This window comes from Thalassophryne amazonica, chromosome 9 (genome assembly GCF_902500255.1).
Source record: "Thalassophryne amazonica chromosome 9, fThaAma1.1, whole genome shotgun sequence".
Lineage (NCBI taxonomy): Eukaryota > Metazoa > Chordata > Actinopteri > Batrachoidiformes > Batrachoididae > Thalassophryne > Thalassophryne amazonica.
In genome coordinates, this window is record NC_047111.1 from 80,909,115 (window position 1) to 80,923,413 (window position 14,299).

At 40.5% G+C, this 14,299-nt stretch overlaps 1 pseudogene; it reads right to left on the bottom strand.

The window, feature by feature from the left end:
* Positions 1-307: 307 nt before the first annotated feature.
* LOC117517968 overlaps positions 308-14,299 on the bottom strand; it is a 37,075-nt pseudogene continuing 23,083 nt past the window's right edge.

The window sequence follows — 14,299 nt, forward strand, 5'->3', positions numbered from 1 at the left end:
GGTCATGGACGACCTTGTTTATATGCAAGGACACAGGCTACATGAAGGTGAAAATTTGTACACAAGGTCATCTCACTAATCACTTGGATATGTTTGATTTTGGGCACATTCTCTGCCCCCATTCTAATTTTGACCCCAAGGAGCTGGGTGTCTGAAACCCGGATAATTTGATGAGGTCTTCGTGAATTGTGATCAAAATTGCTATCTAGATTGTGCCTTACGAAGATCTTACACAAGTTTAAGGTGTGGGTTCACTGGTACAATTTAAGGCAAATATTGCCCTTGTTAACTTTACTTTCTGGTTCTGGTCTTCAAGATGCAATAATGTTTGCAATCAGATGATTCCTTGCAGTCTGGTGCAGCTGGCTGGATTGTTTATACATTGGTCATGGTGGTGGTTTAGGCTTCTCATAACCACACTTGAAGCAGAAGTGTTTATTTGTGAAATAAGTAGATTGGCCTCTGGAAGCCTGTAATGATTGGGGTGGGGTGGGGGTGGGGTGAGAGAAAGAAAGAGAGAGAAGCACAGTATGAAGCTACAATAGTGTAGAATGTGATCTGATAAACCAATGAATTACCTCTTACTGAACACTTGGGGGCCTCAAGACACCGAAAACTTGTGAAGCCCACCTCATTAATGAGGTATTCTGTAAACTGATCAGGTTTGAGGTGAATACTGTGATAATTCTTGCGAATATTGTCCTGCAAAGTCAGACAGAAAATAGGTATCTGTTACAATTCTGCTAATTTTATATACAATAATTTTCAGTACATCAATAACCTTTGACAAATAAAAGTGCTTTGAATTTTACTTTAACAACTTGGACCACAAAGTTGTTTCTGAAGTCATGGCCCACATCACAGTTTCTTACAGTCAGTTTCTTCCTCCTGGTGTATGACTCCCAGGACTGTGGCTCCAGGATGAACAGTCCTCCAGGATGGAGATGTCTGTAGACTCTCTGAAAGAGCCTCTTGAGTCCACAGTCTCCCCAATTCAGGTGAACCCACTTTGTCACACTTAGGCACAGGATCACATCATACTCTGGCTGCTGAGTCAGTAGAAGATCATCATTCATCAGCACATAATTAGCCTGAAAGATAGAAGAGCTGTGCTGAGCACTTCGACTTCCACAAAAAAAACTTTGAAGGCACTGCCTGCTGCAGCTGTACAAGAATAAAGGCTCTGAGGTGAAGAAATTCCATCACTGAGGGATAAGACCTGTCATCAAAACTCACAGACAGACAGACATCTTTTGTGAGACAATTACAATATTAATAGTCTATGACTTGACAGCTGCTGTGAACACTGAGCAAGAGACCATAAATAGAAATTATTGAGGAGGTTCCTGCAATGTTCTCCTCAAAGTGCAATGCATTTCCCAATTTCATTGTTACCCTGCAACAATGACAATAAAGACGATTCTATTATGTATATGAAATCATTTGACTTACAAATATGTAATGATTGTAGCCTATTTATGGCAAATAATTCATGTACATGCTTATAAACAGAGACCAATTTAGTGGGTGCAACTGAAGGGGCGGGGGGGGGGGGGGGCATCCTATGGAAAGTTCAATGTCTCAAACAGCAGAGAAAACACCAACTACTTCTGAAAAAAAAACAAAACAAAACCTGGAACAGCATGAGCTAAGAGCCCATCTACACAGCAATGAATTCAGGCATATCTGCAAAAGTTTTGTGTCGTATCAATGTTTTATCTGGCGTTTTCAGGTCGCAGAGTGGATAAATATTAAAGCATCACATTTACATGTGTACAACCAATTCACAACTTTGGCGAAACAATGCCACTTCAGACAGGGCAAAGCCTCTATCGATTCGATTAGAGTCTCCCAAGGATTTCTCAGCTGTTTCTAGGGCAATTTTTTCTGTAGAATTTATTAAAACCATGTCCATTTTTGTATCTTGCATATTTAATTAGCTAATTTGCAAAATTATGTAAATGTTACTATGTAAATGATCTGTGAGTGATGTGAGATACTCCAATTTGCATATCCAAGATGGCCACCAACCATCAAAAGCATTTCCTTTCAGACATTTTGGCATGAATGTCACTCCATATCTCTGAGCTGAGTTAAGCAGGTTGCTGCACGTCAGCGCAGGACGTCTTATTTTGGGAGGGAAAAAAACAATTGCAGTTTGGGAAAACATAAAACCAACTAACAATGAACATAAATAAATATAGAAATAAATAACTGTTTCCTGTGAACACCTAAGTGACTCTTACACCTCCACTTCATCCCTGTTTTGGAGGCATGGAGTGACATTCATGTCAAAATGTCTGAAAGGAAATGCTTTTGACAGACATTACAGATTTTATTTATTTTTATTTATGTCCAGAGGTCAAGGATACAGTGACCAATTTAAAATGTTGACAGAAAATTCACAAGAGGTATCGATAAGTGGAATCGATATCGATAACATTTTAACACCCATCCCTACCTGGGAACAAAAACTGCAGATGGACGTGGAGGACACCTGCAGACAGTTTGCTATTAAGGACACATTTGTCAGACAATGCAAATACAGTAAAACTCACATATAATGGATTCGGGTGGACCAGCGAATTTTGTCCATTATAATCATAAAACGGACACAATCCATTATGTATAAAACGGACAAAAACCGGTTATATATATGTAACGGACAGTAGTGGGCACAGCTAACCAAACAGTTAGCTTTGATAACCGCTAACCCACTAACCAGTGGTGGGCACAGCTAACAAAAAAAAATTAGCTTCGATAACAGCTATTCAGCTAACTGAAAAGTTATCTTTTATAAAGCTAAACTGATAAACCACCCAAAAATTTATCAGAAGCTACAGCCAACCAATAACTTTCAGTATTGCTTCTGGTACCCTTGCAACAAACAAGCTGATTTTGAGTTTTAACACCATGACTGCTTCTGGTAGCATCAAAGGCGACCACAGACCCAAACAATGAGTTAGCAAGTCTGTCTGTGTGTCCTGCCCACTGCTGGAAGCTCCTGTTTACTACATATTTTGTAGGAGTGAAGCAATTGAGAGGAGCTTAGCTCAATTCTACACACATAAAACAAGTCATTATTCCTTAACAGAATACAGCAGTGCCGCAGTGAGGCAGCGGTTGTGGAAAATAAAGCAGTTTTGACTTATGGTTTTGATTTATAATCATCAAAATAATCTGGATAGAATAACTCCATTAATGTCAATTCTGTCATTTGTACAAAGTTAAAATATAACACATATCTTTTGATTTTAAATAATGCACTAATTCTGAAGTTTTGTAACAAACACAGACAGATGCCAAAGGGTTTATGGGTAAATGAGCCTCCACGAACACTGATTGGTTGACTCATTCATTCTATGTAAAAACCAACACGTTAATGGAGGTGTGTGTTGGTGTTTACATATAAATGTGCTTTTGTAAAATATGCCTTTTTTATTTGTTAAAAAAAAAGAGCCAAAAAGTCAAGTTGTGATAAGACAACCGTCTGATATAACCAGGGTCAAAATAAATAGAACACTGCCTTCTACTGACGTCGAGATGCTCATACTGCCATGAACACTACTGGCCGGTAGATGGCAGTAGAGACCGTGAAAATGTGCCAAAACAAATATTCCAGATAATACGTGTCTGCTACTTTTGTGGAATTTAATAAACGTAAACTGAATTTCAGACATCTTATATATATGGCTCTGGAACAAAGGTGACAGAGTTTGACATAAGCAGGATTCTAAAGAGCAAAAAGAAGCGATTGCAGCTCACAATTAATCCAATTGAAAATAATGGAGAAGCAACCTGGGCTTCTTCTGGCATTTTTACATAAAACAAACAATAACAATGTCTATAAACCCAGAGAATATATTCACAAGAGTTTTAGGCACAATATACAAAGGGTTTAATGCTGTTGTCAATGTGGAGCCTGATCAGAGCATCTCAAATGCATTTCTCCTGTCGTCAATGTACTGAGATTACCCATAATGCACCTGGACACAGCATGTCCACACTAAAACCTTCAAAATTAGTGCATTACTTTAAAACTAAAACATATATCTGATATTTTCACTTTATAAAACTTCAGACGTGACGTTAATTTAAATAACTTGTCTGAAATTAGTTTGGTTAAAATATTAACCATAAGTTAAAACTGTAGGCCTCTGGATGACTTGGAAGATATTGCCAGCGCATCAGTATGGGGTCAAAAGAAATTAGGTTTTTTTCTTTTCTGTGACCAGTTCTCCTTTACTTGCAGAGGATAGAGCAGTTTCTCCTGGAACTAGTTCTCGTCTGTTTGCAGCGGACCGAAATGTACATATACTATCAATCAATTCAATCAATCAATTTTTTTTTATATAGCGCCAAATCACAACAAACAGTTGCCCCAAGGTGCTTTATATTGTAAGGCAAGGCCATACAATAATTATGTAAAACCCCAACGGTCAAAACGACCCCCTGTGAGCAAGCACTTGGCTACAGTGGGAAGGAAAAACTCCCTTTTAACAGGAAGAAACCTCCAGCAGAACCAGGCTCAGGGAGGGGCAGTCTTCTGCTGGGACTGGTTGGGGCTGAGGGAGAGAACCAGGAAAAAGACATGCTGTGGAGGGAAGCAGAGATCGATCACTAATGATTAAATGCAGAGTGGTGCATACAGAGCAAAAAAAGAAAGAAACAGTGCATCATGGGAACCCCCCAGCAGTCTAAGTCTATAGCAGCATAACTAAGGGATGGTTCAGGTTCACCTGATCCAGCCCTAACTATAAGCTTTAGCAAAAAGGAAAGTTTTAAGCCTAATCTTAAAAGTAGAGAGGGTGTCTGTCTCCCTGATCTGAATTGGGAGCTGGTTCCACAGGAGAGGAGCCTGAAAGCTGAAGGCTCTGCCTCCCATTCTACTCTTACAAACCCTAGGAACTACAAGTAAGCCTGCAGTCTGAGAGCGAAGCGCTCTATTGGGGTGATATGGTACTACGAGGTCCCTAAGATAAGATGGGACCTGATTATTCAAAACCTTATAAGTAAGAAGAAGAATTTTAAATTCTATTCTAGAATTAACAGGAAGCCAATGAAGAGAGGCCAATATGGGTGAGATATGCTCTCTCCTTCTAGTCCCCGTCAGTACTCTAGCTGCAGCATTTTGAATTAACTGAAGGCTTTTCAGGGAACTTTTAGGACAACCTGATAATAATGAATTACAATAGTCCAGCCTAGAGGAAATAAATGCATGAATTAGTTTTTCAGCATCACTCTGAGACAAGACCTTTCTAATTTTAGAGATATTGCATAAATGCAAAAAAGCAGTCCTACATATTTGTTTAATATGCGCTTTGAATGACATATCCTGATCAAAAATAACTCCAAGATTTCTCACAGTATTACTAGAGGTCAGGGTAATGCCACCCAGAGTAAGGATCTGGTTAGACACCATGTTTCTAAGATTTGTGGGGCCAAGTACAATAACTTCAGTTTTATCTGAGTTTAAAAGCAGGAAATTAGAGGTCATCCATGTCTTTATGTCTGTAAGACAATCCTGCAGTTTAGCTAATTGGTGTGTGTCCTCTGGCTTCATGGATAGATAAAGCTGGGTATCATCTGCGTAACAATGAAAATTTAAGCAATACCGTCTAATAATACTGCCTAAGGGAAGCATGTATAAAGTGAATAAAATTGGTCCTAGCACAGAACCTTGTGGAACTCCATAATTAACTTTAGTCTGTGAAGAAGATTCCCCATTTACATGAACAAATTGTAATCTATTAGACAAATATGATTCAAACCACCGCAGCGCAGTGCCTTTAATATCTATGGCATGCTCTAATCTCTGTAATAAAATTTTATGGTCAACAGTATCAAAAGCAGCACTGAGGTCTAACAGAACAAGCACAGAGATGAGTCCACTGTCCGAGGCCATAAGAAGATCATTTGTAACCTTCACTAATGCTGTTTTTGTACTATGATGAATTCTAAAACCTGACAAACTCTTCAAATAGACCATTCCTCTGCAGATGATCAGTTAGCTGTTTTACAACTACCCTTTCAAGAATTTTTGAGAGAAAAGGAAGGTTGGAGATTGGCCTATAATTAGCTAAGATAGCTGGGTCAAGTGATGGCTTTTTAAGTAATGGTTTAATTACTGCCACCTTAAAAGCCTGTGGCACATAGCCAACTAACAAAGATAGATTGATCATATTTAAGATCGAAGCATTAAATAATGGTAGGGCTTCCTTGAGCAGCCTGGTAGGAATGGGGTCTAATAGACATGTTGATGGTTTGGATGAAGTAACTAATGAAAATAACTCAGACAGAACAATCGGAGAGAAAGAGTCTAACCAAATACCGGCATCACTGAAAGCAGCCAAAGATAACGATACGTCTTTGGGATGGTTATGAGTAATTTTTTCTCTAATAGTTAAAATTTTGTTAGCAAAGAAAGTCATGAAGTCATTACTAGTTAAAGTTAATGGAATACTCAGCTCAATAGAGCTCTGACTCTTTGTCAGCCTGGCTACAGTGCTGAAAAGAAACCTGGGGTTGTTCTTATTTTCTTCAATTAGTGATGAGTAGAAAGATGTCCTAGCTTTACGGAGGGCTTTTTTATAGAGCAACAGACTCTTTTTCCAGGCTAAGTGAAGATCTTCTAAATTAGTGAGACGCCATTTCCTCTCCAACTTACGGGTTATCTGCTTTAAGCTACGAGTTTGTGAGTTCTACCACGGAGTCAGGCACTTCTGATTTAAAGCTCTCTTTTTCAGAGGAGCTACAGCATCCAAAGTTGTCTTCAATGAGGATGTAAAACTATTGACGAGATACTCTATCTCACTTACAGAGTTTAGGTAGCTACTGTGCACTGTGTTGTTATATGGCATTAGAGAACATAAAGAAGGAATCATATCCTTAAACCTAGTTACAGCGCTTTCTGAAAGACTTCTAGTGTAATGAAACTTATTCCCCACTGCTGGGTAGTCCATCAGAGTAAATGTAAATGTTATTAAGAAATGATCAGACAGAAGGGAGTTTTCAGGGAATACTGTTAAGTCTTCTATTTCCATACCATAAGTCAGAACAAGATCTAAGATATGATTAAAGTGGTGGGTGGACTCATTTACATTTTGAGCAAAGCCAATAGAGTCTAATAATAGATTAAATGCAGTGTTGAGGCTGTCATTCTCAGCATCTGTGTGGATGTTAAAATCGCCCACTATAATTATCTTATCTGAGCTAAGCACTAAGTCAGACAAAAGGTCTGAAAATCCACAGAGAAACTCACAGTAACGACCAGGTGGACGATAGATAATAACAAATAAAACTGGTTTTTGGGACTTCCAATTTGGATGGACAAGACTAAGAGTCAAGCTTTCAAATGAATTAAAGCTCTGTCTGGGTTTTTGATTAATTAATAAGCTGGAATGGAAGATTGCTGCTAATCCTCCGCCTCGGCCCGTGCTACGAGCATTCTGACAGTTAGTGTGACTCGGGGGTGTTGACTCATTTAAACTAACATATTCATCCTGCTGTAACCAGGTTTCTGTAAGGCAGAATAAATCAATATGTTGATCAATTATTATATCATTTACCAACAGGGACTTAGAAGAGAGAGACCTAATGTTTAATAGACCACATTTAACTGTTTTAGTCTGTGGTGCAGTTGAAGGTGCCATATTTTTTCTTTTTGAATTTTTATGCTTAAATAGATTTTTGCTGGTTATTGGTGGTCTGGGAGCAGACACCGTCTCTACGGGGATGGGGTAATGAGGGGATGGCAGGGGGAGAGAAGCTGCAGAGAGGTGTGTAAGACTACAACTCTGCTTCCTGGTCCCAACCCTGGATAGTCACGGTTTGGAGGATTTAAGAAAATTGGCCAGATTTCTAGAAATGAGAGCTGCTCCATCCAAAGTGGGATGGATGCCGTCTCTCCTAACAAGACCAGATTTTCCCCAGAAGCTTTGCCAATTATCTATGAAGCCCACCTCATTTTTTGGACACCACTCAGACAGCCAGCAATTCAAGGAGAACATGCGGCTAAACATGTCACTCCCGGTCCGATTGGGGAGGGGCCCAGAGAAAACTAAAAACATTTAACATGTAGGTATTCAAGTCTTGGGCTTCAAACTTCATAAATTTTGTAAATGTTAAGGTTTGTTCACCACTCCTGCAAAAATATGTTAGGAGTCTAAAATTGATTGGACCAAAATTTATCGGAAGATAATTAGTCTGCCGATGGTTTTCAAAGTTATCTGAAAAGCTAATATGATAATGAAAACATTAGCTTGGATAATTAGCGGTTAGCGGATTAGTGGAACTGTGCCCACCACTGCCGCTAACTGAAAAGTTAACTTTACAAAGATGGGTCAAAATGCACAGAGCTATTCACAGAGCACTGCCATCTACTGCTTGGCAGTGTGAATAGCGCCCGCCTAAATACCACACAGTTATTGCTCTGAATAACAAACAGAATTTTCAATTTTGCAAATGCCTTTTATAAAAAAAAAAATACATTTTACAAATACACATTTATTTGTAAAATCCAACACACACATTACAGTCACTTGTGTGTTGGTTTTTACATACAGTAGTGTTCAGAATAATAGTAGTGCTGTGTGGCTAAAAAGATTAATCCAGGTTTTGAGTATATTTCTTATTGTTACATGGGAAACAAGGTACCAGTAGATTCAGTAGATTCTCACAATCCAACAACACCAAGCATTCATGATATGCACACTCTTAAGGCTATGAAATTGGGCTGTTAGTAAAAAAAAAAAAAAAAAAAAGTAGAAAAGTGTGGCATTCAGTCAGTGAGTTCGTCAATTTTGTGGAACAAACAGGTGTGAATCAGGTGTCCCCTATTTAAGGATGAAGCCAGCACCTGTTTTGATTGTGGTGGAGGGTGGACTTTTTTCTGGTTCCGGAGCACAGCGGTGTTCTGCTGTATCTGTTAGCTGTTTGAACTGAGCTGTTTGAGTTCTTTGAATTAACAGTCTTTTTCAAGACTTTTTTACTTTTTTTTACCTTTTCACCGTGCTCCAACGCCTAAAGAAGACCTCTAACGGTCGAAGCATCGCGACGGAGCTCTTTTATCAGCTAACTTTCATCAGCGTTGGCAAGCTAACTAGCTTGCTAACGCTTTCGTTTTTATTTTTATTTTATTTTTTAGCACTGTTGTCGTGCTGCTCCACAGCCTGCCTAGTGGATTTTTATTTTATTTTAGCACTGTTGTCGTGCGTTACCTGTGCTGCTCCACAGCCTGTCCAGTGGATTTTTATTTTATTTTTTAGCACTGTTGTCGTGCGTTACCTGTGCTGCTCCACAGCCTGTTCAGTGGTTTTTTATTTTATTTTTTGGCGCTGTTGTCGTGCGTTGCCTGTGCTGCTCCACAGCCTGTTCAGTGGATTTTTATTTTATTTTTTACCACTGTTGTCGTGTGTTACCTGTGCTGCTCCACAGCCTGTCCAGTGGATTTTTATTTTATTTTTTTACCACTGTTGTCGTGTGTTACCTGTGCTGCTCCACAGCCTGTCCAGTGGATTTTTATTTTATTTTTAGCACTGTTGTCGTGTGTTACCTGTGCTGCTCCACAGCCTGTTCAGTGGATTTTTATTTTATTTTTTAGCACTGTTGTCGTGCGTTACCTGTGCTGTTCCACAGCCTGTCCAGTGGATTTTTATTTTATTTTTTACCACTGTTGTCGTGTGTTACCTGTGCTGCTCCACAGCCTGTCCAGTGGATTTTTATTTTATTTTTTACCACTGTTGTCGTGTGTTACCTGTGCTGCTCCGCAGCCTGTCCAGTGGATTTTTATTTTATTTTTTACCACTGTTGTCGTGTGTTACCTGTGCTGCTCCGCAGCCTGTCCAGTGGATTTTTATTTTATTATTTTATTTTATTTATTTATTTATTTATTTATTTTTTTTTTTAGCACTGTTGTCGTGCGTTACCTGTGCTGCTCCACAGCCTGTCCAGTGGATTTTTATTTTATTTTTTAGCACTGTTGTCGTGCGTTACCTGTGCTGCTCCACAGCCTGTCCAGTGGATTTTGATTTTTATTTTATTTTTTTGGGCGCTGTTGTCGTGCGTTACCTGTGCTGCTCCACAGCCTGTCCAGTGGATTTTTATTTAGCGCTGTTGTCGTGCGTTACCTGTGCTGCTCCACAGCCTGTCTAGTGGATTTTTATTTTGTTTTAGCACTGTTGTCGTGCGTTGCCTGTGCTGCTCCACAGCCTGTCCAGTGGATTTTTATTTTTATTTTATTTTTTAGCACTGTTGTTGTGCGTTACCTGTGCTGCTCCACAGCCTGTCCAGTGGATTTTTATTTTTATTTTATTTTATTTTTTAGCACTGTTGTTGTGCGTTACCTGTGCTGCTCCACAGCCTGTCTAGTGGATTTTTATTTTATTTTAGCACTGTTGTCGTGCGTTACCTGTGCTGCTCCACAGCCTGTCTAGTGGATTTTTATTTTGTTTTAGCACTGTTGTCGTGCGTTGCCTGTGCTGCTCCACAGCCTGTCCAGTGGATTTTGATTTTGATTTTATTTTTTTTTGGCACTGTTGTCGTGTGTTACCTGTGCTGCTCCACAGCCTGTCTAGTGGATTTTTATTTTATTTTTTACCACTGTTGTCGTGTGTTACCTGTGCTGCTCCGCAGCCTGTCCAGTGGATTTTTATTTTATTATTTTATTTTATTTATTTATTTATTTATTTATTTTTAGCACTGTTGTCGTGCGTTACCTGTGCTGCTCCACAGCCTGTCCAGTGGATTTTTATTTTATTTTTAGCACTGTTGTCGTGCGTTACCTGTGCTGCTCCACAGCCTGTCCAGTGGATTTTTATTTTATTTTTTACCACTGTTGTCGTGCGTTACCTGTGCTGCTCCACAGCCTGTCCAGTGGATTTTGATTTTTATTTTATTTTTTTGGGCGCTGTTGTCGTGCGTTACCTGTGCTGCTCCACAGCCTGTCCAGTGGATTTTTATTTAGCGCTGTTGTCGTGCGTTACCTGTGCTGCTCCACAGCCTGTCTAGTGGATTTTTATTTTGTTTTAGCACTGTTGTCGTGCGTTGCTTGTGCTGCTCCACAGCCTGTCCAGTGGATTTTTATTTTATTTTATTTTTTAGCACTGTTGTTGTGCGTTACCTGTGCTGCTCCACAGCCTGTCCAGTGGATTTTTATTTTTATTTTATTTTATTTTTTAGCACTGTTGTTGTGCGTTACCTGTGCTGCTCCACAGCCTGTCTAGTGGATTTTTATTTTATTTTAGCACTGTTGTCGTGCGTTACCTGTGCTGCTCCACAGCCTGTCCAGTGGATTTTGATTTTGATTTTATTTTTTTTGGCACTGTTGTCGTGCGTTACCTGTGCTGCTCCACAGCCTGTCTAGTGGATTTTTATTTTATTTTAGCACTGTTGTCGTGCGTTACCTGTGCTGCTCCGCAGCCTGTCCAGTGGATTTTATTTTATTATTTTATTTTATTTATTTATTTATTTTTTTTTTTTTAGCACTGTTGTCGTGCGTTACCTGTGCTGCTCCACAGCCTGTCCAGTGGATTTTTATTTTATTTTTTAGCACTGTTGTCGTGCGTTACCTGTGCTGCTCCACAGCCTGTCCAGTGGATTTTTATTTTTATTTTATTTTTTGGGCGCTGTTGTCGTGCGTTACCTGTGCTGCTCCACAGCCTGTCCAGTGGATTTTTATTTAGTGCTGTTGTCGTGCGTTACCTGTGCTGCTCCACAGCCTGTCTAGTGGATTTTTAGTTGTTTTAGCACTGTTGTCGTGCGTTGCCTGTGCTGCTCCACAGCCTGTCCAGTGGATTTTTATTTTTATTTTATTTTATTTTTTAGCACTGTTGTTGTGCGTTACCTGTGCTGCTCCACAGCCTGTCCAGTGGATTTTTATTTTGTTTTAGCACTGTTGTCGTGCGTTACCTGTGCTGCTCCACAGCCTGTCTAGTGGATTTTTATTTTGTTTTAGCACTGTTGTCGTGCGTTACCTGTGCTGCTCCACAGCCTGTCTAGTGGATTTTTATTTTGTTTTAGCACTGTTGTTGTGCGTTACCTGTGCTGCTCCACAGCCTGTCTAGTGGATTTTTATTTTGTTTTAGCACTGTTGTCGTGCGTTACCTGTGCTGCTCCACAGCCTGTCTAGTGGATTTCTATTTTGTTTTAGCACTGTTGTCGTGCGTTACCTGTGCTGCTCCACAGCCTGTCTAGTGGATTTTTATTTTGTTTTAGCACTGTTGTCGTGCGTTGCCTGTGCTGCTCCACAGCCTGTCCAGTGGATTTTTATTTTTATTTTATTTTATTTTTTAGCACTGTTGTTGTGCGTTACCTGTGCTGCTCCACAGCCTGTCCAGTGGATTTTTATTTTTATTTATTTTTTAGCACTGTTGTTGTGCGTTACCTGTGCTGCTCCACAGCCTGTCCAGTGGATTTTTATTTTGTTTTAGCACTGTTGTTGTGCGTTACCTGTGCTGCTCCACAGCCTGTCTAGTGGATTTTTATTTTGTTTTAGCACTGTTGTCGTGCGTTACCTGTGCTGCTCCACAGCCTGTCTAGTGGATTTTTATTTTGTTTTAGCACTGTTGTTGTGCGTTACCTGTGCTGCTCCACAGCCTGTCTAGTGGATTTTTATTTTGTTTTAGCACTGTTGTTGTGCGTTACCTGTGCTGCTCCACAGCCTGTCTAGTGGATTTTTATTTTGTTTTAGCACTGTTGTCGTGCGTTGCCTGTGCTGCTCCACAGCCTGTCCAGTGGATTTTTATTTTTATTTTATTTTTTAGCACTGTTGTTGTGCGTTACCTGTGCTGCTCCACAGCCTGTCCAGTGGATTTTATTTTATTTTTATTTTTTTAGCACTGTTGTTGTGCATTACCTGTGCTGCTCCACAGCCTGTCTAGTGGATTTTTATTTTATTTTAGCACTGTTGTCGTGCGTTACCTGTGCTGCTCCACAGCCTGTCTAGTGGATTTTTATTTTGTTTTAGCACTGTTGTCGTGCGTTGCCTGTGCTGCTCCACAGCCTGTCCAGTGGATTTTTATTTTTATTTTATTTTATTTTTTAGCACTGTTGTTGTGCGTTACCTGTGCTGCTCCACAGCCTGTCTAGTGGATTTTTATTTTATTTTAGCACTGTTGTCGTGCGTTACCTGTGCTGCTCCACAGCCTGTCTAGTGTCGGATTCCCTGTTTGGGAATCCGCTAGCTTAGCGTAGCTACTAGCTCTTAGCCGTTTTAGCATGGCGGCTTCTCCTGTCTCTCCCGTACTTTTCTGCTCTGGGTGTGAAATGTTTAGTTATTCCTCGGCCTCTTTTAGCAGTAACGGTACATGTAATAAGTGCAGCTTATTCGTAGCTTTGGAGGCCAGGCTGGGCGAATTGGAGGCTCGGCTCCGCACCGTGGAAAATTCTACAGCTAGCCAGGCCCCTGTAGTCGGTGCGGACCAAGGTAGCTTAGCCGCCGTTAGTTCCCCCCTGGCAGACCCCGTGCAGTCGGGAAGGCAGGCTGACTGGGTGACTGTGAGGAGGAAGCGTAGCCCTAAACAGAAGCCCCGTGTACACCGTCAACCCGTTCACATCTCTAACCGTTTTTCCCCACTCGACGATACACTCACCGAGGATCAAACTCTGGTTATTGGCGACTCTGTTTTGAGAAATGTGAAGTTAGCGACACCAGCAACCATTGTCAATTGTCTTCCGGGGGCCAGAGCAGGCGACATCGAAGGACATTTGAAATTGCTGGCTAAGGCTAAGCGTAAATTTGGTAAGATTGTAATTCACGTCGGCAGTAATGACACTCGGTTACGCCAATCGGAGGTCACTAAAATTAACATTGAATCAGTGTGTAACTTTGCAAAAACAATGTCGGACTCTGTTGTTTTCTCTGGGCCCCTCCCCAATCAGACCGGGAGTGACATGTTTAGCCGCATGTTCTCCTTGAATTGCTGGCTGTCTGAGTGGTGTCCAAAAAATGAGGTGGGCTTCATTGATAATTGGCAAAGCTTCTGGGGAAAACCTGGTCTTGTTAGGAGAGACGGCATCCATCCCACTTTAGAGGGAGCAGCTCTCATTTCTAGAAATCTGGCCAATTTTTGGGATCCTCCAAACTGTGACTGTCTAGCGTTGGGACCAGGAGGCAGAGCTGTGGTCTTATACACCTCTCTGCAGCTTCTCTCCCCCTGCCATCCCCCTATTACCCCATCCCCGTAGAGACGGTGCCTGCTCCCAGACCACCAATAACTAGCAAAAATCTATTTAAGCATAAAAATTCAAAAAGAAAAAATAATATAGCACCTTCAATTGCACCACAGACTAAAACAGTTAA